Source organism: Coturnix japonica, chromosome 1 (genome assembly GCF_001577835.2).
Source record: "Coturnix japonica isolate 7356 chromosome 1, Coturnix japonica 2.1, whole genome shotgun sequence".
NCBI lineage: Eukaryota > Metazoa > Chordata > Aves > Galliformes > Phasianidae > Coturnix > Coturnix japonica.
The window spans coordinates 49,955,878-49,968,714 of NC_029516.1; the positions used below are offsets into that span (position 1 = coordinate 49,955,878).

General features: G+C 42.6%; 1 protein-coding gene and 1 long non-coding RNA gene across 6 annotated transcripts in view; one reads left to right on the forward strand and one right to left on the reverse strand.

Moving 5' to 3' along the window:
• Positions 1–12,559, reverse strand: part of TXNRD1 (thioredoxin reductase 1) — a 36,893-nt gene extending 24,334 nt beyond the window's left edge. Inside the window, exons 1-2 of one of the 4 annotated variants that reach the window (XM_015864492.2) lie at positions 12,446–12,549; positions 4,078–4,296 (exon numbers count right to left, since the gene is read on the reverse strand). The gene's annotated coding sequence lies outside the window, so the exon portion shown is untranslated. Of the gene's footprint in view, positions 1–307; positions 472–4,077; positions 4,297–12,445 lie in introns of those variants that run through there. The other 3 variants (XM_015864466.1, XM_015864502.1, XM_015864474.2) reach the window with 3 other exon arrangements.
• LOC107314819 lies at positions 625–5,705 on the forward strand. 2 transcript variants are annotated; one of them, XR_004307608.1, is made up of 2 exons: positions 625–1,047; positions 4,924–5,705. It is a non-coding gene; the product is annotated as an uncharacterized LOC107314819 (long non-coding RNA). The 2 variants fall into 2 exon arrangements; XR_001555636.2 differs by lacking the exon at positions 4,924–5,705 and adding an exon at positions 3,049–3,460.
• Positions 12,560–12,837: the final 278 nt, after the last annotated feature.

The window sequence follows — 12,837 nt, forward strand, 5'->3', positions numbered from 1 at the left end:
CTTGTTTTTCACACGTTCATCATACTAGCTCTTCATGAGAGCATGCTAGAAGTATAGCTCACACTTCACAGATTACAACCTCCCCCTGTGACATTATCTTCCAGAAGCCTGCACAGAAAAAACTAGGAGATTGACAAGCTCTTATTTAAAAAGGAAACTTAATGGAATCAGAAATGGGATCCCATGCTGAGAACAAATCTCTTCCTTTCATCTCCCAAGAACTATAATAAAAAAAACAAAATCAATGTAGGCTTTTTGTTTTAATCTCAAAACTAAATGATAGAGTTTAAAGTGCATCTCCCCCTACCTTAAAAGTTTTCTCATGACCTCCTGTTTGCTTCTCTTCTACAAAGCCAACTGGCTGTGAAGTCTGTGGTTACTTCGCACTGCACTCCTCGCAGCTTCTGTACGCTCTCCGTGAAATAAAGGATAAAACAAAGTCGCGTCTGGAGGGACGTCCCTTATGTAGGCTGAGCAGTGAAACTGCCCGGGGGAGTGGCCTTTGTGGCTTCATCACTTCCTCACCGGCAGCTGCCGTCTCAGGGGAGTGTTCCCTAAGGCAACCGATGAGTCATTTGCAACGTTAGGATGACTTGCTATATTTTTGTCCTTAACAAAAATCACATACGAGAGCTGGCTGGGATTCCAGGACATTCTGCCAATCCAGGAATACACTTGAAACAAAACAAGGAAATAAGATCTGCACTGGTTAAGCTTCAAACTTCAGTCTAAAAGGAAAGTAGTGAATTTTTACTTTTGTCACATAGAAAGTGACTATTTAATGTGCCATCTTTTTTCCCCTTTCTCATTTCCCCCCAATACACTTGACAATGAATTAAACGTTTTGATTCTGCTCTTTCAATTATTCCTCTGGAAACTTTAATATATAATAGTTGTTTGTTTTTTTCCAGGCAGCTCCCTGCTCCCTCCTCCAGATTATTCCTGCCATGTGGTGTTGCTCCTGCCTTGAAATCTTCTAAAGAAGTGTTTTCAAGAGTCTGGAACAGAGCTGTGCCTGCTCACTGGTCATAACTGATCTATGACCAGGTAAGGGTAAAAATATCTTAGAAGCAAGGAAAAAAAATAATAATAGCATTTCTATGCACGATGATGATTGGAAGGCATTATTAGCTCTGCCTTTCTCCACATGTCTCTGGGTTATGTTAAGCCTAAGTTCCAAGAAATGGGTCAGAACGTGCTAGTTGGTGCTTAACCACGTACATACTTTGCACGGCGCAATCATCATTAATTAGCGAACTCTGACACGTGTGCATACCTGGACACACAGCCATCCTGAGCATGCATGCATCCCTTGGGCAGGGAGCCCACAGGTCTGAAAAGCATTCACCCAAACACACATACGCACAAAGGCAGTGCCTGAAAACTGAACAGTAATGCTGTTGTCTCTGTTGTCCTCTCTGCAACTTGGTGATAAAAATCCTCTGACTGATGTTGGCAAAGAAGTCAGAGATCCACTAAGAGGTTGTTATGCAATAGTTAATAGCAATATTAGTAATGGATAACTCTTGACCTGTTTTAGCCTGAGGAAGGAACCTGGGAATTCACGTGGGTATACACACATACTTGGGAAAAACAAGAACACAGGTTTGAACAGCGGTCACAGCCTGAACAAAGGAGGGCTTTTTGCTTGATACATTATCAAAGCTGCAGTGCTGTGGCTTCCTAGAGCAACTGAAGTCTTACATTTTGTTCTTAAAACAAGTTCGAACAGTCTCAGGAATGTTCATGTAAAACTGCATCTTAAATCAGATAAAAATCAAGTAGTTAGACAACAAAGGCATTTATATAAGCACCTCTATCTTCAGGTAGATCTCTGCTAAAGGTATACAGCTTTAGCAATAGTCCCAAACCCGTAACCTCTGGCAGGAACTTGAAAGCCTTCTATATGCAGGTTGTTAGGCCAGGGGCCTCTCCCTGTCTTGTCTGGGCAATCTGCCACAGCCAGAATGACAAAGCAAAAACTGTTTTTGTATCATGTGCTTGCTCTCCATAAAATTCCATCCATTAATGGCAATTATCATAACCCCCTGCTGGTGAATCAATACTTTCCTGGAATCTGTTTGCATGTACCGTTTCTCAGACTAAGGCTGCTAAGCAGAACCTGGATCAGTGAGCTGCTCCAAGCAGTTCTCAGAGATGCAATGCTCAGGACTGCACTCCTTGCTGGTAAACATCAGCATTCACTCCAGCTGCTGCAAGATCCAGCCAGGCTTCAGACCTGCATTTCCTTCTCAGCAACCTTCAACAGCCCCAGTCTAGGCGGTGGCTATCAGACACCACCTCCCTGCTGCTGCCAAGCTCTCTTTCACATGGGGCGAATGGAGCCAACAAACTGTCACAAGGGAATAAGGCTCTTCCACCATCCTGATTTTAGTTCCTCTTGACAAAATACTCTGCGTGCATACTTAGCACCAGTGCCCTGACCCAGGACAAAAGGACACATGGATGGTTTTTGACTGGGCTGACCCTTCCCTCTGCTCACAGGAGGTATGCCACCAGTAGCACAGCTGGTACAGAGGAGATGGCATATCCACATCAACCAGTGCAGAGGAAGAGCAGGCAGCAAGATTTCTCTTACCAGACTCAGTAAGGCTGCCAGATTTGCTCAGGACACTGTTAAATCAGCAGAGAAATCAACTGTTTAGCATTCAACTGAATCCATTTCTGAAGCAGACCACATTATCAGGCCTCACTGCCTTGTTGTACAGGAAAAGGAAAAAGGAAAAAGGAAAAAGGAAAGGGAAGGGAAGGGAAGGGAAGGGAAGGAAAGGGAAGGGAAAGGGAAGGGAAAGGAAGGGAAGGTAAGGGAAGGAAGGAAGGAGAAGGGAAGGGAAGGGAAGGAACGGGAAGGGAAGGAAGGGAAGGGAAGGAAGGGGAGGGAAGGGAAGGGAAAGCAAGAAGAAAGAAAGAGAAAAGAAAGAAAAGGAAAAGCAAAGAAAGAAAAAGCAAAGCAAAGAAAAGAAAAGAAAAGAAAAGAAAAAGAAAAAGAAAACTGTGGTGTTTTAAATTCATATCCTTCTTTATCAGGAGAGAGCTTCCTCATGCACCAAAGTCCACGCTGGTCCCGGCCTCTGAACTTTAGACCTGGGTAACTCCTGAAAGGAGAGTATGAAAAAGGCTTTCAGAGGCCTTGACCATGGGGGCACCTGGCAAGCCCTGCAGAACAACTTGTCCATGTGCAGAAATGCTCCAGGATAAGAACTGCCTTGTTCTGCAGAAGCATGTACCCAGGGATTGAACCAGCCCCATGCAGGCAGGGCATGGGATATGCAACCCCCAGCCCTTAGCTGCTCACCATGAAGAGACTGAAGGCTCTGCAAGGCAGAGGTGTGCTCTGACTTAGTTTGGTTCCATATGCCACATAGCAAGACATTATTTACAGGAAAGAACTCTGCAATGTTTTTGACAAAGTAATATAATTAAAAAATAGCTGTCTTCAGTCGTTTGGAAGATGCCTCTAATTATGTAGAGCTTATAAACAGGCATGTGACTTGCCTTACAGTTTGTCCACAGGCACCTGAGGAATGCAAAGTATTTCATGTGATGATGAAGACTTATCTTATGCTTTTCGTTCTTGGTAGAGAAAGTTTCAGCTTTTTTTTCCCCTTTTTATGCTGAACCATAGAAACATCAGATCACTGAGTTGGAAAAAAATCACTACGATCACCTAGTCCAACCATCAAACCCATCCCCCACCATGCCCACTAACCAGCTTGCGCTAACCCTTCCAAACACAGGTCACTACCTCCCCACTTGCATAAGCTCAGATACTTGGAAGTGATGGGCAACAGAGCCATTGTATTATCCAGGTTACAACCATAAATGAGTGCTGAGAGGCTGTCTTGCTATCAGCTGAACTAACAGCACTTTGAAGGGATGGAAATGTGGGACAGAAGACAGGAAAGGATGAAAACCTATAAAGCTTGCCTTACCCCAGATGAATCACAATGCATCCATGCTTTCGAGACATTCAGGATCAGTGGGTGAGAAGTTAAAAAATAATACATAGAAGCATTATTTTGTTGAGTCAGTCATGTAAGTAAATCCTCAGCTTACCTCACGCTTTGATTTTCACTGTGACAGACAGCAACCTTACAGGTAACCAATGGAAGCAAGTGAGCTGGCTTGAGCAGATGTGTCAGGGCCCACATAAAAGGCTGAACACGTTGTGCTCTGGTGATTCTGGCTCCAACCAGAGCTATCTTTGACAAGGTAAACTAGCAGCCCTGTGGCTATTCTGGTTCCTTCCAAGAGCTGACTCAGCACCTGGCTGCCCTGTCAGGGGAAGCAAAACAATAGCTTAGAGGTGCATTCAACTCCTCACCTGAGCACTGCCAAAGTCTGATCCCACAATAAGCCAGGAACGTTAAGACAGACCCACCTGACATTATTTATATACTCAGAATTCAGTGCACGCTGACAAGCAGTGTAATCACAGCGGAGATCTGACATCTGATGAGCGCTACTACTGAAGGCTAGCACACACAAACCTATATATAAGGCCAAGATCTATGTTACACCCAAATGTAATGCCTTCAGCTTTCTCTCTGAAATTACCCTTAAGTAAAGCACCACAAGTGATCACTCCATAGAAATTACACAGTTCAAGATCTTTACTTTCCATCCTAAATGTCAAATATTAACAAATAAGAAAACCACATCAGTGCAGCTTTCACACCTACATGCATTAGCAGAAGCTTACAAAAGCTGCATGCACTCCCCGTGGATTCTAATTTAAGCCTGCAAGGAAAATATCCCACAGCAAGTAGCAAACAAATAGGTTTCAGGAACATCACAGAAAAATACACCTTCCCATTGGCTGAAGGTCTGTTGTGTTGGTTTTTTTTATTATTATTATTATTATTATTATTATTTTGTTTTGTTTTGTTTTTTTCCCCTTAGAATTTCACTACCTGCATATGTAAGCACTGAGGAAGCAAAAAGGTATAAAAGAATGAGCCACGCACTCTGGCCTTGCTTATCTGTTCAGCGTAGTTCAAATGAACAAGAAGGAACTTCCAGGCATTTGAATAGCTCTTTCACCTGCAGAGTACATAAGCAGAAGCAGACTGCACAGTGGCATCACCTCCTGCCTTTTCCCTTGGATGATTGGTCTACTATGTTGCCTACTGGCCTCCCATGCCTGCATTGTTCTTGTAACACAAGCAGCAATATACATATACATAAGCCTAGAAAACAGTTCCTCTCCTACCAGTGACTTACTTGAAACATTGCTGAAATACGTATGCAATGATTCAGATAAGAAACATCTCACTGGTTAGTAGAAGTTTTCTTGGCTTTGAGAGGAGCTTGGCTTTATGTCAAGAAAACTTTAACCTCATTGGAGAGGCTCACCTCCTTACATAATTATATTTCTGCTTTGCAACCACTGGCTATTGATTGATATGGAGATCAGATCCAAGCCAGCTCTGACATCATCAAAAGACTGGGATGTGTGACCTGGCCCAGAGATGTTCTTTTGTATGCTCATTTCCTTGGTGTTCCTAAAGTCAAGAAGAATCAAGAACGGGGCATTTTGTACAAAGCTGGGCTCTGACTCACTCTTAAAGTCCCAAACCACAAAGCTTCATTACTGACAAACAGGAGAGTGAAGCACATTCTTGAATCTGAAGTCTTATCTACGTTATCAAGCTTGTATCTCTCCAATATACTGTTGAAAAGTGCTTTTGTTTCAATTGTATTTCTCTTAACCTGCTTTTCATATCTAAGTGCCTAAAACATCTTCTATTTAAACAAAGCATAGCTTGAATGGGATCACCATCAAACACAATGTGGAATAACATAACTCTGGTGTAGTACAAGCGAGGTACACTAACAGAAAACTATGAGAGTGCTTTTCTTTGCTACAGACTTCTGTTAATGAAGAGCCTAGTCCTGGTGTTACTGCAAAATACTTCTCTCTATGAAAGTATGAATTCTTTTTTTTTTTCATTCATATTTGAGAGGGGGAAAAAGAGCATTAGAAGTATTTTCCTAAGTGGAAAAGCATGTAAATATAAATTTTCTTCTGAGAGCTTTTCAGAAAAAGCAGAAGAAAACATCATCATTCCCAGCAAATCAAATGCAATTAACATATGAAAAAAGGTAGAAAAAAATCTCTTCTGTTTTCTCAAAGGACAAGAAAAATGTACCAAGAAATTTTAAAGAAACCCATCCATAGCAGAATAGGAATTAGGAACCCAAGACAAACCACTGAAGATACACTGGCAGAGGGATGATGAAAGCCACACCAAATGAAGATGTTTTCAAGTGCCATTTCTCGGATGGCCTAATTCAACATTCCCTACACCCCTGGAAAACACTTACTCAAATGAAAGCCTGAAGTGACAAAATTCTCTCCTTTCAGCTCCATTTTCTAACGAGAGTCTTGGGACTGACTCAACAAAAGCCTTCAGTCTGAAAAGTCTTAGGAGACATGTACTTGCCATAGAAATAAGGGAACTTGAAAGCCCACTCCGCAACAAGATCCAGGCTTTCACACAGACTTTCCCATCAACTCTCGCACCACCAAAGCCTGTAGCAATATAAGGCAACTGCTACTTGTCCTAGAAAGTATTCGGTCTTATATAACTGTTTACAGCGAATCATATAGGATTTAGTGAGGTTGCTCTAATTAGCATTAATAAGAATGTTTTTCCATGAGTATAGCATCACATGCTAACCTCAAATATTTCTAGAGCAGCTACAATGCAAACTACTGCCTGAAAGAGAGCAAGCTGAATAAACAGGAGTAAACTTCAGACTCTCTTCCTCAGTAAAAAGGCAAGTAATGCTCAGTGAATCACCTATCTTTGCATTTGCCTCTTCCAATCTATTTATTGTGAGCAACATTAACTACGTTATGAAAAACAAAGCTTCTCTAGCTTTGGAACTGTAGTAAAACCTGTAAGATCTCATCTTATATAACCTTGTAGCAACAACAATTTTTACCATGAAGTTTTATCTATTCCCTTCAAAAGTCACTGTTGCTTTTGGATTTACACATGGTGGTATAATACTTTGTCTAATCCAAATCAAAAGATAGAAAGTTAATTATTCCTGATGTAACTAACCGTGGGCACATCATACCCAATGCAACACCGGCTCACCCTTCCTTTGGGACAAGCTGAAATAACTGAGCTTCCTCATTTTTGTTTTTTCTTGACATTCCTGTGGTCAGCTCAAACCTGTATCTACCACAAACTGTGATTAATACGCTTGTGCTAGAGGAGGAAGAGCCACCAGCCACACTTTAACAAGCATGAGACCTGAGGCACAGGGAGGTAAAACAGTGCTCAGTGGGACTTGGAACAGAATTTCCTGGCACTGTACCACTCATTAGACCATACTGCTATCAGCCATGCCTTTACTGTCTCTATCACACTGAAGTCATTTATCCATTCCCACACATCTCTTTGTAATTAGGCTTGCATTTGAGTCATGGGGAACATAAAAAGAAAAAGAAAGAGAAAGAGAAAAACATCTCACCTAGAATCTTACTTTTTTCTTTGTGCCAAACAAGTCAGTGTTAAAAACAAACAAGGTTAAAAGAAAACAAGGTTTTTGAAATAGTCTCCCAGAATGTAAAAGAAGTTTAATGCTGTTACCACACTGTGAAAAGTAGTCAAGCTTGAATGTTTGAGATACTTTTCAGTATTTAATCCAAGCAGGACTATTTTAAGAGAGGGGAAAACGTGCTTATTTTAGGCCTGAGAAATCAGTTTTTAAGCCTTGAAAAACAGAAGAACTTAGGTGGAACCATTTATTCCTGCTTGTAGCAGCTCAGCAAACAATTTCAGCAGTGTAGGATGTGCAATCAAAATACTGTAATCCCCTGCAGATCACTGCCCTCAAACTTCCTTTCCATGTAACTAATAATGCAAACTGAGGCGTACAGATACTGACAAAGGTCTAACTGGAAATGGTTGTGAAAGATGGGTGGAAAACAATGAACAGTTCACTTCTGAGAAGTGAGAAACAATGTAGAGAAATGTGCTTGCTTTGTGTCAGGCTGTTCACACAGTGGTGGGGTTGAGGAAGTAGAAAGCTTCCTTACTGCCACAGCTGGGACACTGTGCCAAATAATACTTTCTTCTCTGAGTAATTACATCTACATGTAAAACTGAGACATTTGCTATTGTGGAACGTGAAATAGGAGGATGTCTCAGTTTACTACTTAAAAACATTTTCAGACTCTTAAAGAAAAGCTTGGGACTACCCTACCATAGGCTCCTATTGTCTGCTGCTTTCCTGGCATGCAGGTGAGGAACATCAACAGGAAACTATTTAACCTGGGGTACAGTTGACACACCACAGCCCCTTACTGTTTTTCCATATAGGTCTCACATGTAGACCCAGCTACATGTAGGTCAAGGGCAATCAAAAGAAAGGCTCAGTTCTTCTTTAAATACCTGCTTATGGCTGGTCCTGTCACCAGAACTTGGGGTTATTTTAAAACTAGCATATATGGTGCTGGGTTTGTTGGCACCAGATGGGGTTAGACTTTTCTCAAGAGGGGAGAAGGATCCTTGAGGAAAAGCTAGTGGGGTTCATTGAGAAAGCTTTAAAACTAGATGTAATGGGAACAGGGAGATAATGAGCCTTCCCAATAAGGTGTGGAATGCCATAGCTCTATTAGAGGGACAGGGTGCTGGCAGGGGCCTTGAAGGACCTGCTGCCAACACTGAAGCACATACAAAACTCTGTGATGATGAGGCAGTGACTGCTGGAGCAACAGGAGAAGGCAACAGGGAAATTCAAGGGAAATACCTAGAAGGAACTAAGGAGTTATCCTTTAAGGAAGTGACAAGATCAGCTGCTGAGCTGCAGTGCCTCTACACCAACAAACGCAGCTTGGGAAACAAAAAGGAGGAGGTGGATGCTACTGCACTGCTTGAAAACCACAATATAGTTGTCATCATCAAAACCCAGTGGGATGATTCCCATGACTGGAGTGTGGCTATCGGTGGCTACAAGCTGTTCAGAAGGCACAGGTGAGGAAGGAAGGAGTGGGCATTGCTACCTACACAGGAAAGAACAGAATGTGAAGAGCTGTCCCTAAAGAATAGTCATGAGCAAGTCAAAAGCCTATGGGTGACAGAGACCAAGGCAGCAAAGGGAGCCTTGTGATTGGTGTCTACTACAGGCCACCAGATCAGTCAGAACCTATCAGTGAGGCCTTCTACCTCCAGCTCCAAGAGGCATCATGACCACAAGCACTCATCCTGCTGGGGAACTTAAGCCACCCAGACATCTGCTGGAAAAGTAACACAACTTGCTGTAGACGATCCAGGAGGCTCCTGGAAATTCCTAAAGTTAGGAAGTTCAACTTTAGGAAAGCTAACTTTCTGCTCTTCAGGAAGTTAATCCCTAGGAAACTGTACTCAAGGGCAAGAGTGTGGAGATCTTTAAGGAGGCTTTCTTCAGGATACAAGAGCTCTCCATCCCCAAGTGTACCAAGTCAAGAAAGGAAGGCAAAAAAAAACAATGGCTGAACCAGAACCTGCTGGTAAAACTGAAGAGCAAGAAAAAAAAAGGGCTGAATAAGGCCCTGAGCAACCTGATATAGATGTGGTGTCTCTATTCACTGCAGGGGAGTTGGACTAGGTGGCCTTCAGGAGTCCCTTCCAACTCTAACTCTATGGTTCTATGAAAGAGAGAGAATATCTAATAAAGTTTAACTAGTTAAAGGATTGCTCCTTCATGAACACATGAAAAAAACTGGAAAAAAGACAACCAGTACATTGTGAAGGACAAGTACTGCTCCCATTCACAGCAGAAGTCAAAGGGATGGCCTAACTGTTAACCAGGGCAGAAGGAAGCACAAGCAGGCATGACACCACCTCCAGGAGGCAAGTCTTCCCCACAGAGTGCAATGACATCTATTACTGTGACGCCCAAGCACTTCACATGCAAATCACATGGCCAAAACTTTGCAGGAAATACTACAAAAATAAATAAATACATAATTTTGAGGTCTCATTACTCACTTCATCATCACACATAAATAACAAAGCAACTCGATCACACTCAATGCTGGTATTCCAGCACAGAGCTAGGACCTCTCACATACTACCAAAACCAGGCAGTAATGCTTTGAACAGTACAATCCAAATTCACTTTCTAGAGTCCAACCCAAATTTCATTCCAAGTCTGAAACAAATTTCTATCTCCACCTGAAAGGAACTGGGCAACTTCAACTTACATGAACTGAAAACACAGCCGCTTGTGAAATTCATCCCCCGTGAGGAGATAACAAGAGAGAGCCATGCAAATACTGTATTTTCCCATATCATACAAACACTGTATTTTATAATGCAAAGGATGAAAACCATGCTATCTTAATTTTCAGCCATGTAATGTTAGTTAGCTTTGATTTTTATCATGATTCCTTTTTATTTTGGCAATAAAATGCATGTTTCATAACACAGAAATACTAAAATAACACAAAGATAGATGAGCAAAATTAACTCAGAAGAGCATTATTTTCTGAGTTAATTCCAATTTTCATACTTTCACATCCACAAAATGTGTCATAAGTACTGCAGCCAGTAAAGTAAACCAAATACTATTTGAGGATTGCAGGATAACCTTTCCAAAAGCACAAGCTAAGAACAAGGGAATTTTTTTTAATAGCTATGTTACATAAAACATATATAAGCAGTTTATCTTAACAGTTTTACATTTTCCAATGCTAGCCAACATTTTTCTTGTCAATTTTGCTCATTACTGGCAAGAAACTGTTTGCTTAAGACATTTCAACAAATTAGTAACTCTGAATTTATTGTTGTCATCGACAAAATAATGGAAGGGTGGGAAAAGATGCAGAAAGTAATTAAGAAATTCTTACAGCTGGGAATGACCCAGTTTCATCCTCCTACTACTGAAGGGACACAAAATTTTGAATATACCTTGTAGGAGTGATGTACGTAGACATTAAAAAAAACAACAGTCTACTCCCTGGTAAGACTAACTACAGAAAAGGGTTAATTTAAGATTCTCCATGCTTCAGGATTAGTTAAACAATGATTAATTAACTCACTTTTTTTTTTTTTTTTTTTTTTTAAATTTCCATTGAGGACTCTACATCCGGACGCAGTACTCCTGGTGAGGTCTTAGCAGCACAGAGCAGAGGGGCGGGATCACCTCCCTCACCCTGCAGTCCACACTTCTTTTGATGCAGCCCAGGATACGGTTGGTTTTCTGGGCTCTGAGGGCATGTTGCTGGCTCATGTCCAGCTTGCCATCCACCAGCATCCCTAAGTCCTTTTCATCAGGGCTGTGGTCTATTCTTTTGTTTCTCAGCTTGTATTGACAGTGGGAGCTGCACTGACCCAGATGTAAGACCTAGCACGTAGCTTTGTTGAACCTCATGAGGTTCTCTTGGGCCCACTGCTCCAACCTGTCTCTCTGGATGGCTTACACTTTCTTACACTGAAGGAAACAAGATTCAGCAGAGCATATAATCTGAAGTTCTTTTAAGTCATGTTAGCCTAAATGAGTCAGATTCACAAGGATGAAAAAAACTCATTAAGATGCATGCTTCACTTTTGAGTTTGTGTCAGAAGATAACATCACTGTCAAGAAGAATTAGGTCTGAGTATCTTAACTACAGACTGTTAATTCTGCTCCAAATCCTGTGCTACCACAGCTGCCTAACATTTAGCAGTTGATGTAAAGCCACACTAGGTATTTCTACACATAATAGGCATGTGGCAGTATTAGGAGAGGGAGCTTACCTGCTGTGGGCCAACCTGAAGTCTTCCCAGGGAGCTGCACTGCCTCCAAATGCAAGGCAAGTTATTTTTCTGGCAGCAGCTGGAGAGTTTTGTGGGTTTTTGTTTGTTGTTTTTTTTTGTTTGTTTGTTTTGTTGGTCTTTCTTGCTACAGTAAAAGAACACCCAGTGCTTCCATTGCCATGCCTTTATCTCAGCTTATAGGACTTTATATAACTGAAAGATGCTAAGCAAGATGCAGCCATAACAATAAGCCTATTTCAAGAGTTTTAAACAGCTATGAACCTCATCTTCGTATTTGCCAGCTCCTGCCTTACACAGATCCTTACCTCACAGGCACCTCTGCTCCTGTTTGCCACATCACTGACAATTTCCATCCTGCATAATAAGCCTTGAGATGCTCTGTGTTATCTTAAAGCTACCAAGGCATATTAGTTTAAACAATCCTCAATTACTGCATCAATAAAAACACCCTTAAAAACAGGCTCCTTTCTCAAGAGAGCTGAGAGCACTCTTTAAGCAGTAGATGCTCTTTGAAATACTATATCCGGGGTGCTTTTACGGTAGGTGGGACCGCTATACAGCACCAGTGCGGGCAACTCTAACTACATCCAAACAGCACCGGAGGCTGAAGCTCCGAAAGCCGAAACACGAACGCGCTGCTCCCCACCGAGCTCCGCCCGCTTTACCTAAAAACCGAGTTTCTTGGGCCGCTCTCTGTACTTCGGCCTTCGCAGACTGCCGCCCCGCTGCGAACTTCTTACCACAGCCGGCAGCCGCCTACCTGCCGGCCGCCATCGCTCCGGGCCTGCCGCGCCGCCTGGCTCTTTCGCGGGGCGCTCCCCATGGCGCGGCCCTCCGCGCCCACAGCCCGGGCCCGTCGCCACGGCGACCGAGCGGGCACAGGTCCAGCCCCGCGCTTGGTGCGACCCCTTGCGGCTCCCGAGGCCGCGCAGGGCCGGGAGAGCAGATCGTGGCCCGGCTGTGCCCGCTTTCGTACAAAACCGTGCCAAGTGCCTGCCTAGAGTTTCTGGCATAAACAGAGTGGACAAAAAGGCCTGAGGCTCCACAAGCCACCAAC